The sequence below is a fragment of the Perissodus microlepis genome, chromosome 10 (assembly GCF_051167445.1).
Source record: "Perissodus microlepis isolate ML-2025 ecotype Zambia chromosome 10, ASM5116744v1, whole genome shotgun sequence".
In the NCBI taxonomy this organism is placed as follows: domain Eukaryota; kingdom Metazoa; phylum Chordata; class Actinopteri; order Cichliformes; family Cichlidae; genus Perissodus; species Perissodus microlepis.
The window spans coordinates 23,716,439-23,733,746 of record NC_140470.1 but is presented as its reverse complement, the minus strand read 5'-3'; the positions used below and the strand labels follow the sequence as shown (position 1 = coordinate 23,733,746).

The following is a 17,308-nucleotide window of genomic DNA, read 5'->3' as shown; positions in this document are numbered from 1 at the left end:
TGCTATTTATTCTGAAAAAACATATATGGGATTACATATTACTTCGGTTAATAAAGGGTGGGTGAGCTTTCTTTCGTGTGCATACACAAGCGTGCATGCCCTGCTTTGCTACTGCACCAGTTCTGTGGGCAACACAAGCATAATCCCTCATTATTTGAAACTTTGGGCTGGTTTACAGTATCAGAAAAAAAGGATAGAGCAATATGTGCTAATTCCTGGGCGATACCACTATAAAAATAATAATAGTGAACTAGCTTTACTCAATTACAACATGAGACGGCCAATATAAAGTCATTCAAACCATGTTTTGACAGACAACACGAAAGGCCAATGACAACGAGGGCAGCACAGTGCTGAACCATTGATGTGATGGGTATAGAGTTAGAGCCATAACAGGTTAGACTAATGCATCCAGCAGCTAATGTTTGGGCCACTGCAGCTGTACACAGTATGCAAGTATGTCAGGAGTGCGAGCGACGCTCCAACATCAGATCTGTGATCCGGTCACACATCTAGTCCATATATAATCCTGACTGCCCACTTCGTTGAGACAGTCCTGCCATAAGAGGACCAGAGCTGAATGAATAGCTCATTTTTGCTTATTTTCTCCTTTGTTTACATGTGAATGTTTCTTGAATTTTCCTGCTTTGCCTATTTTAAACTAATCAAATAATTCATTTTTCCATTTTGTTTGTGTTCTCCCGTAAGACTTGAAGCTTTCGACTGGTCAGACCTACATCTGTGGTTTCACGCAAAATTTCCAAACAAGCAAAGATCCCAGGTTCAGTCTGTCACAAATCCTTTTGGAGCTGCATTGGAAAGGACATCCAGGGTAAAAAAAAAAAACATAACAAAAAAACAATAGCAGGTTCTATATATACCTAAGTTTTTTTTATTTAAAATATAATTTTATAATGCTCTACATTATAGTGTCTGCCAGCATATCAATAACATTTCAACTAAAACTGACCTTAGAAATAACGAGGAACTTTAAAGTTTGACAGAAATAGTCATTTCACTGATATGAAAAAATTATAATAAGAAGTTTTTTTCCCATATTGCTCCCAGCCCCAATACTGTTAATGATATAATCATCAACCAGTGTAGTTTGAAAAGGCTTTTCCTGTAAACTGTAACAAAAAACAAGCATCATTAATTTTTCTAAAAAAAACATCTGGTGCACCACAGCATCCACTGCTCTCATTCAGACAATAAGGGACAGGTTTTGCAGACCAAACAGTTAGGAAGCACATTCCAATTACTCCTGCAAAAGTCTTCTCTTGAAATATGTTCCACATTTTCCTCCTCGCCAGTGTTCTGTGCAGGTGTGCAGACTTTGCAATTATCCCTTAATAACAAGGCTGACTCACAGTGACACGAGAAAAAAAAATGTAAAAATGAAAACACCCCCTCTCCCCTTGAAGTCTGACGTCATCTCCTGCTCACAGAACAGCAGGTTAGCATGTGCACGCATGCACACGCACAAGAAGCCGCTAATGAGGTTCTAGGCCGCAGCGGGGTCATCTGCTTCGAGCAAACACTGACAGAACACATCAGGGTAATGCATAAAAACATGCCTGCGGCATTTAAGCCAACACATGGTTGGTTTCGTGCTGCAAAACCTCTAAGACACGACAAAAATCTGTGCAGGACAAACTAATTAACACAATCTGAACTGAGCTAAACTGTAATTGAACTAATGGCAACTCCACATATGAATTTATTCTGAATAAAACATTAAAGTTTTTGTTGTTAAAAGTATTTTCTACTTTCCTGATTTTTTTTAGCATATTTGTCTTAAATTTGTCATCATCAGATACATTTTAATATTCCAGTTAAATACAAAATACAGCTTTTAAATGCTGATTTCATTTATTAAGAGTTATCCAAACCTGAGATATCCAAAATTAATTATCCCACTCCTCATATTAAATCATGAAAAAAACTGATTAACCATATTTTTTTGGAAAGCTGAGTTCAACTTTACAAGCAGCTGCCAGTCTTAGTGCCAGACCTGTTGAGCATTTCTAAGACTTTATTACTTCAATAAACCACAGCGACAGTCAACAGTGGTATTACCTTCCCAGTAATGGTCCACCTACCAAATGAGCTCATCAACGACTCATCCAGGTTGTCATAAAAGAACCCAAACAACATCTAAAGGACTGCTGGTCTTATTTGCCTCAGTTAAGGTCAGGTCATATCAACAGTCAAACATGGTGGCGGTAGTGTGATGATATGGGGCTGCTTTGCTGCTTCAGGACCTGAACACTTTGCTGTAACTGATGATCACACCAGCAAGTTCACCTCTGAATATCTCAAAAAACAAAAAAACAAAATGAATGTTTTGGAGTGGCCCAGTCAAAATCTAATTAAATCTAATTGAGATGCTTCGGCAAGACCTTAGACAGGCTGTTCATGCCGAATTAGCCTCGAATAACTCTGGAAAGAAGAGTGTGCCAAAATTCCTCCACGGTGATGTAAAAGACTATCATTGGTGAGTATCTCAAACTAGAGATGGACCGATCCGATATTACGTATCGGTATCGGTCCGATACTGACCTAAATTACTGGATCGGATATCGGAGAGAAATAAAAAATGTAATCGATCCATTAAATATCAAAAAAGCACCTCACAAAACTTGCGACATGGCGTAACTCGGCTCATAACCGTCGGAGCAGTGTGGTCACGTGATAGAGCGGCTGTGTGTATTTGTAGCCTGCTAGCAAACATTTCATCTCCGAGGAAGTTATGTCAGAGAGAAGTAAAGCAAGTGTGTAAGTTCATCTCTGAATGTTTGTAAAGCATTCCCGCGTTAAGCTTAACAACCGATATATAGAGCAACTGCCTCTTCTCTCTCTCTCCTGCTGCTACTTCAATCGTGAAACTGCTTAATGATCAGCTGATCGGCTTTTCTGTCGCAAGTCCGTCTCTCTTCTTTGTTTTTGGCCCACTTTGCACCAGAAAGAGGAAACCAGCGGCTGAACAACAGCAGCACGTTTAAGCCTGGTAAGCTGTTGTTAGAATTTATTTAATATTACTTTCTACACCAGGATCTTTTTCTATGCAGCTGACGGCTGGTAACTGTGCAGGGGCGGATCTAGCAAAGTTTAGCCAGGGGGACCGATAGGGCATTAACAGGGAAAAGGGGGCACAAAGACATACTTTTCTTTCTTATTCTCATTTAAAATATCTAGCTTTTAATTATTTAATAATTATCTGAATCTTACACCCAAAGTTTTAATCTGATGTAAAATGTATAGAAGTCCATTACTGTATATAGTAACTGTTAAGTCTAATATAACCTTGTAAGCTGTAGTACTTTTTCCTTTGGGAAAGTACCATCTGTGAATTCTGCAATTCTGTTGAAGAAAGATGTTGAATCTATTTAATTATTCTTGAAAAATAATTTATTTCTGTGAATTTTTTTCACCCTGCATCAAATTAAAGTTGATTACATTGATTAAGCATCATGAGGAAGAGGCTGGTTCCCTATTTTCTTTTGCTGGGAGTTTGCAACCCTATTAGTTAGGTTGCTTAATATTTCTGCTAAGTACTCTTTAAAATACCAGAATAGGGAGGATGGAGTAGGTTTAACTTTATTAGATTGATCAGTGTTGCTGATCTATGAAATATTTTGGGTGCAGTGTTTTTTTTTGTTTGTTTGTTTGTTTTTTTACATACAGGTATAACAGAATAGCTTTAGTGTTGTTGTTTTTTAACTTGAGTATGAACTTATACAAAAAGCAGCAAGATATTTAAAAAAAACAGTTTTATTGATTAAAAAACACACTATATATCGGATTCATATCGGTATCGGCAGATATCCAAATTTATGATATCGGTATCGGACATAAAAAAGTGGTATCGTGCCATCTCTATCTCAAACGCATGATTGCAATTTATGCTGCCAAGGGTGGCGGTGGCACAACCAGTTATTAGGTTTAGGGGGCAATCACATTTTTACACAGGGTAGGTTTTGAATGATCTTTTTTATCCCTTAATAAATTAAATCACCATTGAAAAACTGCATTTTGCATTTACTCTGATCTTTGTCTAATGATAAACGTTTGAATGTGACAAGTATGCAAAAACCAAGAAATCAGGAAGGGGGCAAATACATAAATAGTGCTGTGAAAAAGTATGTAGGAAATACAAAGTAACAATAATAATGAAAAAAAATTAAGAATGTTTAATCGTCTCAAACAACAAGAAATTTCAGCTGAACAGTTACAGTATTGTGACACACATACACAAATCCTCCTCAGCTAGTAGCCCACATGCTGCTGGGTTAGTTAGTTGGTTACTAAGCAGATCAGAGCAGAGAGCTATGAACATGACAGCTAGCCAACACGCCTGAAGGCAGCCATACACACACACACGCTCAGCTGGTTCCCATCCTTCCTATACGACAAATCTCCAAATCTAACTCTTAAAAAAAAACCAAAACAACAACAACAACAACAACAAAAACTATACACGCTTTCGCAGCCTTCATCAGCGATGTGCGTAACAACATCCATTTGTGTGTGTGTGTGTGTGACGGATTGAGGGTACGGTTTAAGTGACGTCAGCCGTCCATTCATGAACAACATCTCTCCTCCTCCTCATCATCATCACCTACGTAGCCAGCTAATGCGATACAACACACCACGTGGGGGACCTTACCCCCTTTTCCAGCCAATCAGAGCTGAGCGCTTAACGCAGCAGACACTAATACTCACAGACGCACACGCAACACTACACCCACGCCTAGACACACGTGTGAGTACGGGCACATGTGAGGCTTAAAAGGTCTGCAAATGACATGGTGTGAAGGGAGTGGCGGTACGATGGATGGATAGATGGATGGATGATGGAGAAGTTGGTGGAGAAAAGCACAAAAGAGTGGATGGAGTACAGAAAGAGAGGGAGAGTTGAATGAGATGGAGCAATGGAAGATGAAGAAGCAACTGAAATACAGATGACTGGCTGGAGGGCTGTCATCAAAAATGTGGAAGCAAAGTAACAACAGCACTCATCCCCATTCGCTGATTTTGTAAACAACCACTGTCTCTAGGCGAGCGAAGAGAGACCCGAGGGAGGGATGGTGGGGAGCGTGAGAGAAATGAGCATGAGTGAGAACAAGATAGCACTGCATCAGAAAAAGATATGAAAAAAAATTAAGAAGGGGATAGAGGGATAGAGAGAGAGCTGTTATACCCCCACACACCGTGACTCATCTCCGGTTTCATACCCAGCGGGAGGAGGACGGTTGTGTGTCTGTGTTTGTGTGAGGAAGACAATCTGAGGTGAAGGTATGTATGTGTGCGCATCTGTGTAATCGCTACCTGCATCCATACTTGAGGATCAGAGTAGGCATGAAGCACGTGGAGTTGTTGGCATATGTGCAAAGGTCTTGCTTGAGAGTGGCGATGATGATGATGATGATGATAATGATGCACATGTGTATGCGTGTGTGAGGAAGGGTAGGTGGGAGGGAAGGCTGTCACTACTGGGAACATTTAACAAATCTCCAGACAATTCAAACTAAATTGATTCAACGCTAGAGCCACTTCAGCCTTTCCGAACTACAAAAAAAATAGATAAATTGCTCCATCTGTTAATAATTAGCACTAATAGGCAGATATACTTGTGTTCTTTGGAGGTTCTCCAGGCAAATGTTGAAGAGTAGGTGGCCACAAAAAAACAAAAAAATAATCACACAGGAGGCAAATGCCCCAGTTATAACCCATTAATCCTGCAGACATCTGACTTGCAGCATCACCATCTGCATCCACGTGTCATGTCCTGGTGGTGTTGTTGTTTCCCCCCTCCAGGTATGAATGCATCTGCCACACTCAGAGAGAGCTCTGACTTAGAGGTAAACAACAGCCCCCCCTTTTCTGACGCCAGCTAGATCAGCACAGCACGAAGCAGGAGGAAGGGGGATGGGGTGAAGGGGGCAGAGAGAAGTTGCTCTAATTCCTTGATGTGTGTATGCTTGCGTGCCCAGCCTTCCTAAAAGCAGTACAGCTTCCGCTGGTCCCTTTTCCCCGAACCCCCCTCCCTCCATTTACCGAGCAGTGAAGAAACCTGCAAATCCCCAGGGCCTGCAAATTGTTTGGTGCCACCAACACCCCAACCCCACCCCATCCCAGACCTCCTCCTCTCTTCACAACTTCACCTCATGCGCCTCTCCATGTGTGCGACCCTCAACACCCCCGCAAGTTTTCTTTTTTTCATTGTTTATATTTAAAATATCCCACACGACTCACCCCACTGCCGCGAGCAATTACGCCCCGAAAAAATATAAATACATAATAACATCAATAACCACACTCTTGGATACGCTCCAACTAACCAGCTCGCACTCTTTTGATTCCCACGGGGGGAGCTGGCTCGTTCACGTCACATTATTCAAGCACAACAACATGGCCCGAGTTTCCCCGGTTAATTTCATGTCCCTGCAGTGAGTGCACCGGCTCTGCTTTCAAAGGCGCTGTTTGTCTTTTCTTCACTGCAACACGTAAAGCGCATATCCCCACGCCTCACCCACAACATCGCCACCTCTCCAGGACCCGTTTGCCCCGCTCACTGGCTGAGCGCCACAGCCGCGACTGTGTCTCACAAGTCCGCTGCGAGAAAGTCCGTACACAGCTGCTAGCCTAGCTCTGATATAGCACTAGCAGCAGCAGCAAAGTGGACTTCTGTTTGGACTGTTTATTTTCTTCTACTTTTATTTATTTATTTTTTTTACTAAATCAGCGTTATTTCTTATTTTACCTTGATCGCTGTCTGCTTCGGGTACAGAGACGTCCTCAGTCCTGGACGGCGGGCGATTCCCAGAGATTAGGAGATCATTGGGAGCATGTAGTTCAACAGCGGAGGCGGTTTAGGACTAATTCAGCGTGCCCACTCGGTGCCCTGGCAGGCTGTTAGCAGTGCAGCTAAAAAAGCTGGCTCCTGGTCCACGCTAGGTGACAGGACTGTCCCTTCCCCTCCCCTCACCTCACCTCTCGGTGTGTTGACAGCGCGTCAGCTCTGCAAAGACCTACGTCCGAGTCCAAATCCGAAATAAAAATCCCCCCCCAGCCAAAAAAAAGTGGCAGCCAGGATGAGATACAGCCTCCACAAGTCAATAACAAACGGAGCGGGTGCAGCGGCCGGTCCTGCTACCGTTCACGGCGTAACGGGCTGCGAGGTGCGCACAACATAGCGCTCACAGGAAAGCGTGTCGCATTTTGCAAAAAGCAACCCCAAACGTGGTGTCAAAATCCGACTGTTTTCCTCTCCGGTGCCAGCCGCACGGGAGGAGGAGCAGGAGGAGAAGCGAGGATTTAAAAAGAAAACGAAATAAAGAAAAAGAAAAAAGGGTCTGCTTTATTTCCAAGCGATGAGTCAGTAAAGATTGCAAGCCAGTTTCGCAACGTCCCCTTCCTTCAAAAATAAAACACAGCGCTCTCTCCTCCTCGTCTTCTTCACTTGCTCCGGTGCCTTGCCTCGCTTCCACTCCTCTGCCCGGTGCTGTGTACGTGCACACCGCTCTGCACAAATGCACAGGCGGGTCTTCTCTTGCTAGCCCTCTCCCTCCCACCCCCCGGGAAAGAAAAAAATAAAAAAGACAACACAGAATGAGAGAAAAATCAGCTCTTATCATCAGCTTGAAAACTCTTTTGGCGCCATATTTATGGCGTACTTTCAATTCACTGTTACCGCAAACTGCACTTCCTACTCTGACAAACGCTAGATTACTGCGCCTCGGAGAGGAGATCGTGGGGATTGAACCTTCCTTCACCTGCCAGTTCTGTCACAGTGATACAGCATTACTGTATGGAAGAAAGTTATGTAATGCAACACACACACACGCGCGCGCGCACACACACACAAAACACATCTCAGCTATTTTAAATTATAAATATTATCCTTAAGAATTAATAGATCACTCATCCGTCAATGCACATTTGGCTACATGAGCTCAGAGAGATGTATAGTTTTTTGAGCTGTGTCTAAGTTATTATCATATCCCTAAAAAAAGTAGCTTCTTCATTCATAGGAAGAAAAATAAAACTGTTAAAAAAATATCTGACAAAGTGCTGCCGACCTAAACCTTCTCTGTATATGAAAAGATAACCAAACATCAACAACAACAATGGCTGACATGTGACTGCAATAACTGGGTTTAGAAGAGAATTTAGAGCCTGAATAAAGTGCGCTTGAGCAATAGTTCTCTGGATGGTTTTCCTTGGACACTGGCTGCTTTTTTACTCATTTCCAGTCCAGCCCTTGTTCCTTACGATTTTCAGAAGCTACTTAACACTGACATATGAATCATGGAAAGCATAAAAAGGCTCCTAACTAATGGGATGAACCAGTGTTGTGTCTACACAGAACAGAGAACTCAGCAAAGAACCAATTTTACATTTTATCTTTAGGCACTTTTTTACTAACTGTGACAAAGCATATATTTTTTCCCATTTTTTTTATTTAATACTAGTAAAATTCCAACGCTAACACAGTTATAAAGGCATAAAATAGCATTTAGGCAGCAACAAGGTGATTCTTAAAGAGGTTTTAGCTGAAAACTTAGCATATCTAAGCACGGTGTGCAGTGTCAATTAATGGCAGGCCTGAAAACGACCTATAGCAATTCCTTTTATTTTATTTTATTTTATTTTATTCAGAGATCTGACACAGTGGTACACTGGTAGATCCTGCATTTTTAGCTGATCACTGAAGCCTCCTCAGAGATGATGTCAGTTAAAAAGGTGGCTGTCAAGAAGTCTTTCTTAAGGAAAGGAAACAGAGAGAAAAGACTAACGTATCCCCACACAAGCCCTGGTCTGAAAATCAGTGGCAACAGGTCTGATGGAGTGGTGAATCCAGATGGGAAACTTTTGATTTAAATCATCAGTGAGTGATTACTACAAAACACAATGAAGGCTCTGTGATGGTTTTAGAGCTGTATGTCAGGTAGTGGTGCTGGGGATCTTGTCAAAATTGATGTAATTATGAAATCTGAAATGTACCATCAGACTTTGATCCAACTTCTAAACCATCTGCTAACAGCTTCATTTGTCAATATGACAATGATCCCAAACACACGGTCAATGCAGTAAAAGCATTCATGGATAGAAAAGCATAAATTGAACACTAATCGGTCATGGATTGGCCTCCCCACAGCCCAGACCTCAACATTGTTGAAGCAGTTTGGGATTAGCCAACAGCTAACGCCCAAAGAAGAGGTAATACCGAATTCTTGCCATCACCATTAACTGCTTTCGAAGTTACTGACATCTGGTGCTTTACTTCAAAGTGAGAAACTCTTTAACTCTAAGTGATAATATCTCTCCACAAGTGATTGATTTGCACACAGTGATCCATAGGAAATGGCTGGCAAGTAAATTACTTTCCTTCACATTTTCTCTAAAATCTATATTTAAAGGGGAAGAGGGTGTTTGATCAATGCACAGTCTACTCCCATCTACTGTCTCTAAATCACTGTCCTCCTTGGCTGTTATCAAGCAGGATTATTTATTTATTTTTGCCCCTCTCTTACAGTCTTTTGCGAAGTCATTTGAGGCGCTCACAAGCGAATCTGTCTTCATTTCCCAGTGAAAGAAAAGGTCTCCTTTTCATTCAGTATGTGTAGCTTTTAACTCTGCACCTCTGCAGTGACAGTGCATCATCTCCACTGCTGTAACTCATCTTGGCTCCGAATCTAAAATGTCTGGTCAATACACACAGACACAGAGCCAGGAGGCATGCTGAAATTAAGGTCATTCGGATGAACAAATGGGACAATTTGACTTTTATGAAACACGTAGACCTACAACCGGCAGTACACACACACACAAACACACACAAAAACATGCACAGTGCTCATCCTAGCTATATCAGGTGTCACTCAGACAGCGGGGAGAGAGAAAGGGGTAGAGGAATAGAGGGTGTGATGCTGTTTTGCACAAAGTGAAATGAGGCAGTGAAGGACACAGAGGAGGGATCTCTCTGGCACACATTCAAATGCAACAGCAGCATCCCAGGTTTTTGTTTTTTTTTTTTCCTTCCTCCCCTCTCTCACTCTCCTGCATATAATACAGGCAGGTAGCGTCTCCCGAGGAAACAGCTTGTGACCCCCCTCCACGGTCGCTTTAATGTGCACTAATGCAATTTCCTGGCCGATGAGATGCACACGTTGTTTATTTAGGAAGCAGATCTAGGTCAAATGGTAGTTGTAGTTTTTTTATTTAATCTGCCGGCTGCACTTTTTGGATGGGGTTTTTAGTTTTTAATAGGTAGCTATTAGGAATCATCAGGCTAACACAATTTTGATTACATCAAATTACAAAACGTATTCCTTTTTTTAAACTATTACAAATGATGTTGAAACTTTTGCCCACCATGCAACACCATGGTAGTGGCATCTGATCGGGCTCAAATGCAGTCTGTAGCACACAACAATGACCTCAAACATACAGCCAGAGTCAATTAAGATTTATCTTCAGCTACAAAAAGAACAAGGCGTCCTACACCAGATGGTATGGCCCCCACAGACCGAGATGGAATCAGTGTGGGATTACAAAAGTGACAGAAGCACTTGAGACAGCTTAAATTCACACAATTGTGCAAAGTTCCTCAAGCATTTGAAAGAACCTGCCTGCTGGCTGGGTGGGGAACGCTTTTAAATGTAAAGAATGCAAATACAACTTATGCGTTTTATTGTTTTCTTCTGTCTGTAGAATGATCAATCATACATGGCATCCTTATTATAAGATCCATAACATTTGCACAGTGCTTTATATCGTATCTACATACCTGAGACATAAAAAGTGTTTTTTTTAAGGGGATAACTCAGACGTCCTATTTGTCTTGTTTTTTCTGGAGTTTCGGTGCGATGAATTAAACTGTGAATTAATTAAACATTTCCAGGAGAGAGAGGCAGGTGTTGTAGAAGTCAAGCATAAGAGCAATATTAAACCTATCCTTGGACTGCTTATGTGAAGCTTTATTAAGTTATTGATAATTTAAGTGCTTATTTTGCTTAAGTAAGAGCAGCAATACCAGAATAAAGAGCTGAAAAAGGAAATGTTATCACTGTCAAATGCAAGCAGGTGGATAAAAAGGTAGATTACATTTGGAAATGTAGTTGACTCCAAGTATCTCATACTATATTATATAACATTTAAGTACAGTGAAGGTACCACAAAACCTCCACTACGCACATTATATACATTCACTAGCCACTATATTACATCTTGGTAATATTGCATTCGACTCACTTTTGCCTTCAGAGCTGCTTAAATTCTATGTGGCACAGATTTAACAACATGTTGGAAGAATTTCTCAGTTATTTTGGACCACACTGACATGACAGCATCACACAGCTGCTGCAGATTTGTCAGCTATACATCCATGATATGAATCTCCCATTCTACCAAATCTCAAAAGTGCTATATTGGATTCAGATCATGTGACTCTGGAGGCCATTTGAGTACAAATCAGTGCTCACTGTCATATTGAAGAAACCAGTTTGAGATTATTTGAACTTTGTTGGTACCTTATCATGCTGAAGCAACAATCAGAAGATGTGTACACTGTCGTCAGGTCAACAACAATATTCGGGTAAGCTGTGGGGTTTCAATGATGCCAAAATGTACCAAGAAAATATTTCCCACACCCTTACACCAGAAGATTTTTCTTTCTTTCATTTTGTTTACAATAAATTTTGACTCTGCTATCTGAATGTTGCAGCAGAAATCGAGACTCATCAGACCAAGAAGTCCTGTATTGGTGAACCTGTGAAAACTGTAGCTTCAGTTTCCTGTTCTTGACTGACAGGAGTGGCACCAGGTGTGGTCTGCTGTATGTAGCACATCTGCTTCAAGGTTTTATGTGTTGCACTTCTACATATGCTCTTCTGCATATGTTGGTTGTAACAAGCGGTCATTTCAGTTACTGTTGCTTTCCTATTAAGCTTGAAGCAGTCTGGCCATTCCATTTTAAGTAAGCCCTAAAAATGACTGTGCAGGTATTGAAATACTTAGACCTGCGTGCCATCAGCAACCATGGGACTTTTTACCAAGTCACTTAAATCACCTTTCTTTGCATTTTGATGCTCATTTTGAACTTCTGCAGACTGAGTTGCTGCCATGTGATTGGCTCACTAGATATTTGCATTAACAAGCAATAGACTAGGTGTGTCTAATGAAGTGGCCATTAAGTGTATATATGAAAAAACAGAAGACAATGTCATGGTCCTGGGTCATTTTTACCCAGTGTTCTTAGTTTTCTTGTGTTTTTGTATTTTGTTAGTTCATTATTTATTCTACGGTTCCTAGGTTGTTCAGTTTAGTTTATTGGATTCGCCCTTGTGTCTCTGCCCTCTGTGTCTCTCTATGTGTCTGTGTTTATATTGTGGTGTGAGTTCTTGTGCCGTGGTTCCCTTCGTGTTTTTTTCTATGTTTTCCATGTTTCCCTCGCTCCCTCGTCTGCCTCTCCTCCACTCCCACATCATGTTTCCTGTTTTATTGTGAAGATCCCACATTTTCATGTTCATTCTGTTCAGTCCAGTCTCCCCTGTCTCCTTATGGTTATTAGTGTCAGCTGTGTTCCTCGTGTGTTCGCACTTCCTTGTTATCCCTCTGTGAATTTAGGTCAGCGTCTCCCTCAGTTCTCTGTTGCGTCCTCCCTCATGGCTGCATGTCTCTCCCTGTGTTTCCCCAGGAGTTCATATTCGTAGATTTTCCCAGTTTAGTTTTTCCCAGCAATAAAACTGTATTTTGAGTTCACGTTTTGCTTTAGTGAGTTTGCATTTGAGTCCAATTCCTGCCTGAACACAGCCGGTTCATGACAGAAGATTTCTTAAAAATTTGCTTTACAAACTGTAGAAATTGTTCAGAGTTATCAACAATTAACAAAAGGAAAGGTATAAAAATAAATGCATGCAAAAAAAAACAACCAGTAACAAAAACGCAAGAATAAAAAGCAATCAAACAAACAATCATTTGTGTAGAAGATCAGTAATGGGATGTAATGCTAATTGAATTGCTAAACGCTAAAGCTAGGCTAATATTTTTAAGTTAACATTAGCTTGTGCTAATATGCTAATGTTAATATGTTTTGCTGATAGCTAGCTATTGCTTAACAATATTTTACAGCTGATCAGCTGATTGTGACATTTACTGACTAAAATATAAATCACATACGACACAAATGCAGTGAAGTTTTACTTTGGTGCATACGCTACTAACCTGAGTGGCCCTTAAGGTGCACAAACACCAGGATTTGAACAGATGTGCCCAATTATTCGGCTCATAAAGTATGTATTCTTCCTGCTGTACTCTGCCAGTTTGAGTCACATGTTAATTTTACAATTTATTTTTTTCTTTTTTAAATTCACTGTCTTACAGCCTTTTCAGAAGCATTCATTTAGTTGTAGATTGCAGTATTAGCCATCAAAATCATTTCAGACTTTGACAATAGACTTTTTGATGGCAGACCCTCTGAAAGCACAGTTGTAATTATTAACTTTAATAATGTTGGCAGTCATTTTAAGTAAGCCTTTTCCAGGGTTTGGTATCAAGCTCCTAGTGAGGCTTGTAAACCTGTTCTTACATTTATGTACCGTGTTGTAGCCTAGATTTTTAAAATTATTGGTTAGTAAATTTGCTTTTAACATGATTTCCATCTCTTGGATTCATTAGATCTTTATGGGCAAATACTTTCTCCTCAAAACTAAATTAAAAACACAGGGCACTTACAGGAGGCCCAGTTCTTTATTTCATTCTGCTTAAGTACGCTTCAGGGATACATTTGAAGGCTTACTTTTTACCACATTATAGCAAAATGTTTATCTAAACTCCCCTAAAGTTACCACAGTCTCACCATCTATTGACTAGTGTTACTGCACTCAGCTTCCCCAGTTTTTTGGTCTTGCACATGAATTTCCCACCTTTATTTTCATGTGCCAGAACAGCTTTTATTCTCATGGGTCCAATTTGTACTGATTTGTGCCCCAAATTAACATTTTCCACTGTTAAAGTCCACCGTTTGGAACTCAGAGGGGTTGTTAAAATTAATCAGGTAGGTTTAGAAAAAGATTTTGGTTAAAAGTAGTTGCCTTCTTTCAAAGCACCCCACTTTGGACCACATCATAGACAGCATAAAAGAAGGATAAAAATTATTTGCCCCAAAAAGCAAAGCCAGTGTGACAATCATTTAAACTGCCAATTACTTTTCAATTAACACCAGGGAGTGAAGTCTATGGGACAATGATCCTTTAACGTCACTTCTGTACCATGATGAGTTTAGGTGCTCCGTCCCACATTTTGTATTGTATTGAATGAAACAGTTACGTTTTGTGAATTTTTGGTCGTTCTCTGTTTCAGAAAGGAGGCTTAACCAGTTTACTTGTTTCAAAACAACAAGAGTGCAAAAGCAACCGTCTGAAGTCTTCGGAATGGATTTGCGCCTCACATTCTTCTGTTCTGGTTTTGCTGGAATTCTGTATTTTACTTAGGACTTTTCATCAGCCACAGAAAAGGCTTGGCTTTTGTTGAAGAATCACCCTGCGTGTGTTGCATTTGAGTCCTCCACATTAAACAAAATACAGCTAGTTGTATAGTAGGTTTACAGAACGTGGACCTGCTGCTAATACAGGCAGAAACAGATTAATATTCTAACTGCTTATCCTCTTACACTTTTACTTTTAAATAACCTTTATATGCAGGAAATAATTGCATATTGTAGTAAAGCTGACAAATGTAGAAAAAGCTAAAATAGTGTCGTAGCAGTTCTGATCTTATGTTCACCATGACTGTTAAATACTGGGATTTATTAACTTAATGCAGTAACATCTCTGTTTTGCAGGCTGGGGATTTTGACATGGGAAAAGTCGATTGATTCGGGATTCTCTTTGACGAGGGAGAACCACCTCTTAACCAGATCACCTCCTTACCCCGAGGAGCTGCTCAGAGTTTTCAGTGTACCAGAGGAGGAGATGATCCACAACTTTTTTCATTTCAGCTTAGTTTACCTGTGTTAAAGCACAGGACCAGACACCCTGACTACTTCGGAGTGAACCGGACTTTACGCTGACTTATCTGACTAAAGCTAGCTAACAGGCTACAAACAAGAGGAAATTTGAGCCTCAGGAAATCCCAGAGACATGTTCCTGGATTATCAGTTTAACATGAGGAGCACTCTAAATATGATGGTTACCGTTCTGTGAAATAGTCACTATTATCTTGTGAACACCTTATTCTTATTTTATTTTAAATGAAGATTACCCTGTGGTAGTATTGCTCAGTGTGTCTTTCTCTCTTAAACCCCTCTTACAAACTCAGGCTCTGGTCCTACCAACATTTCAATATTCTGCAAACCTCAGGTGCATTATGTTTGCATCTGCCAATAAATATTTGTATGTTGTGTATCTCTTTGTGCTTCGTCTGTGTCATTTTTCACTTTTGAAGATAGCTTAGACTCAAACAAGTCTAAGCTATCTTAGACTCAAACAAGTCTATCTTATCGCCTCTGTCAGTGCGCCCCAGGGTGGCTGTGGCTACAATGTAGCTTGCCATCACCAGTGTGTGAATGTGTGTGTGAATGGGTGGATGACTGGTTGTGTAAAGCACTTTGGGGTCCTTAGGGTTTAGTAAAGCGCTATATAAATACAGGCCATTTACCATTCATCTACTTTCATTTTCATTTATAAATGCTTTATAAGGCATAAATAGTCCTCTCTTTAGATGAGGTTACACAAAATACATAACAACTACTAACAGGTTGATGATTGTTAGACATGATAAATTATATAATGAACATGTTATACATCAGGTTATTAATTCGGATCAACAATAAACTGTATTTAGAAACTACATGCTTTATAAATGGTGAATTAAGCACTTACCAATGAATAGTGCTTAATGGTGTGTCATTATAATAAGTTGTTACCCAGATTCTCCAGAAACATAGAAATATGTTTTCTGTGTTACACTTTGAATAAAATATGGATTTCTGAGATTCTGTTTTTATTTCTACTTTACAGAGTGTCACAGCTTTTTGGGAATTTGGGTTAGAGGTTTATGTGGTATGACATGAAGCATTTATACAGTGATCAGTGCAACCGTGACAGTTATTTTGGGAGCTGTCCTGTTGTCCATTATCTGTACAGGCTCAATGCCACGGAAAAAAACAAATGTACTGTCACTTTTCAAAACTTACGCTTATTTAATTAAAAACAGTGACAGCTGCAGAGTCGTTTCCAAAAGCACAAAGTCGGCAAAAACATTGTTTTCATCACCTTGGGACTCTGGACTCTGTTTTGTATCAACTACTCTCGTTTCTCTTTCTTGTCTTTGGACGTTTGTTTTTTTTTTTACGGGTAAAAGTCTTTAACAAAATATGTCTGTGCAGCTTGCTGGTAAAGTCGCTGATTATCATCCACCTACCACAGTTACAACAAACAATAACAGCACACACGCACGCACACACACAGCATCAGCCAACATTACGCTATTTTTCCATGACATAGGTTGCATTTGATTTTCATAACCACATATTACGGAAAATAAGATCAATATGTGAATACTGAAGATGACAATGCTCCTCAGAAAGCAGCTGTGGGTTTGTGTTACCACAGAGTGCTTGTGTACACATATTACAGACATGCACACTATCACGGCCCCGGTGTCCATGTCAACTGCAATTAGGCCAATAGATGTGTATGCACCCTGAATTTTCTTTCTTTAATTTTAAAACACTAGGTCAGGATTCAGGACCTGAAATAGCTAGCAGGCTCTACTGTTCCAGCATCACTACATGTCAAGAGCACTACTTTTTAATTAGTCGGGGTCCCAGGGTGACAGACTGCATCTCTCGGGTCCCGAGCCTAAAATGTTCAAAGCACCCGTCGTGTGTGGGAAACTAAAGTCAATGCAATGTCAAGTGGAGCCTAATTCTGACATTCCTCCTCAAAAAGTAAAACCCTTTTTCAGTGAGTTTAAATGTCATAATCTTCATTTAAGTCAAATTGTAACATTATAGAAGTTGTTCTCTCGTCTACTTGGAGTTGTATAAATGTGGCTCATTTATATATTTATTATTTTTTATATTCATTTATTTTCAAATCAATTTTATTTATGCAGCGCCAAGTCACAACAGCAGTTGCCTCAAGGTAAGGTAGACCCTACAATAATACATACAGAGAAAAACCCAACAATCATATGACTCCCTATGAGCAAACACTTTGGCGACAGTGGGAAGGAAAAACTCCCTTTTAACAGGAAGAAACCTCCTATATATATAGGCAGATGGCCGCCTACACACACA

General features: G+C 40.3%; 1 protein-coding gene across 2 annotated transcripts in view; it reads right to left on the bottom strand.

Annotated features, from left to right (window-relative positions):
* The window catches only part of jade2 (jade family PHD finger 2), a 224,543-nt gene extending 216,772 nt beyond the window's left edge, over positions 1 to 7,771 (bottom strand). The window contains exon 1 of one of the 2 annotated variants that reach the window (XM_084940743.1): positions 6,767 to 7,771. The gene's annotated coding sequence lies outside the window, so the exon portion shown is untranslated. The remainder of the gene's footprint in view (positions 1 to 6,766) is intronic. The other variant, XM_084940742.1, reaches the window with a different exon arrangement.
* Positions 7,772 to 17,308: the final 9,537 nt, after the last annotated feature.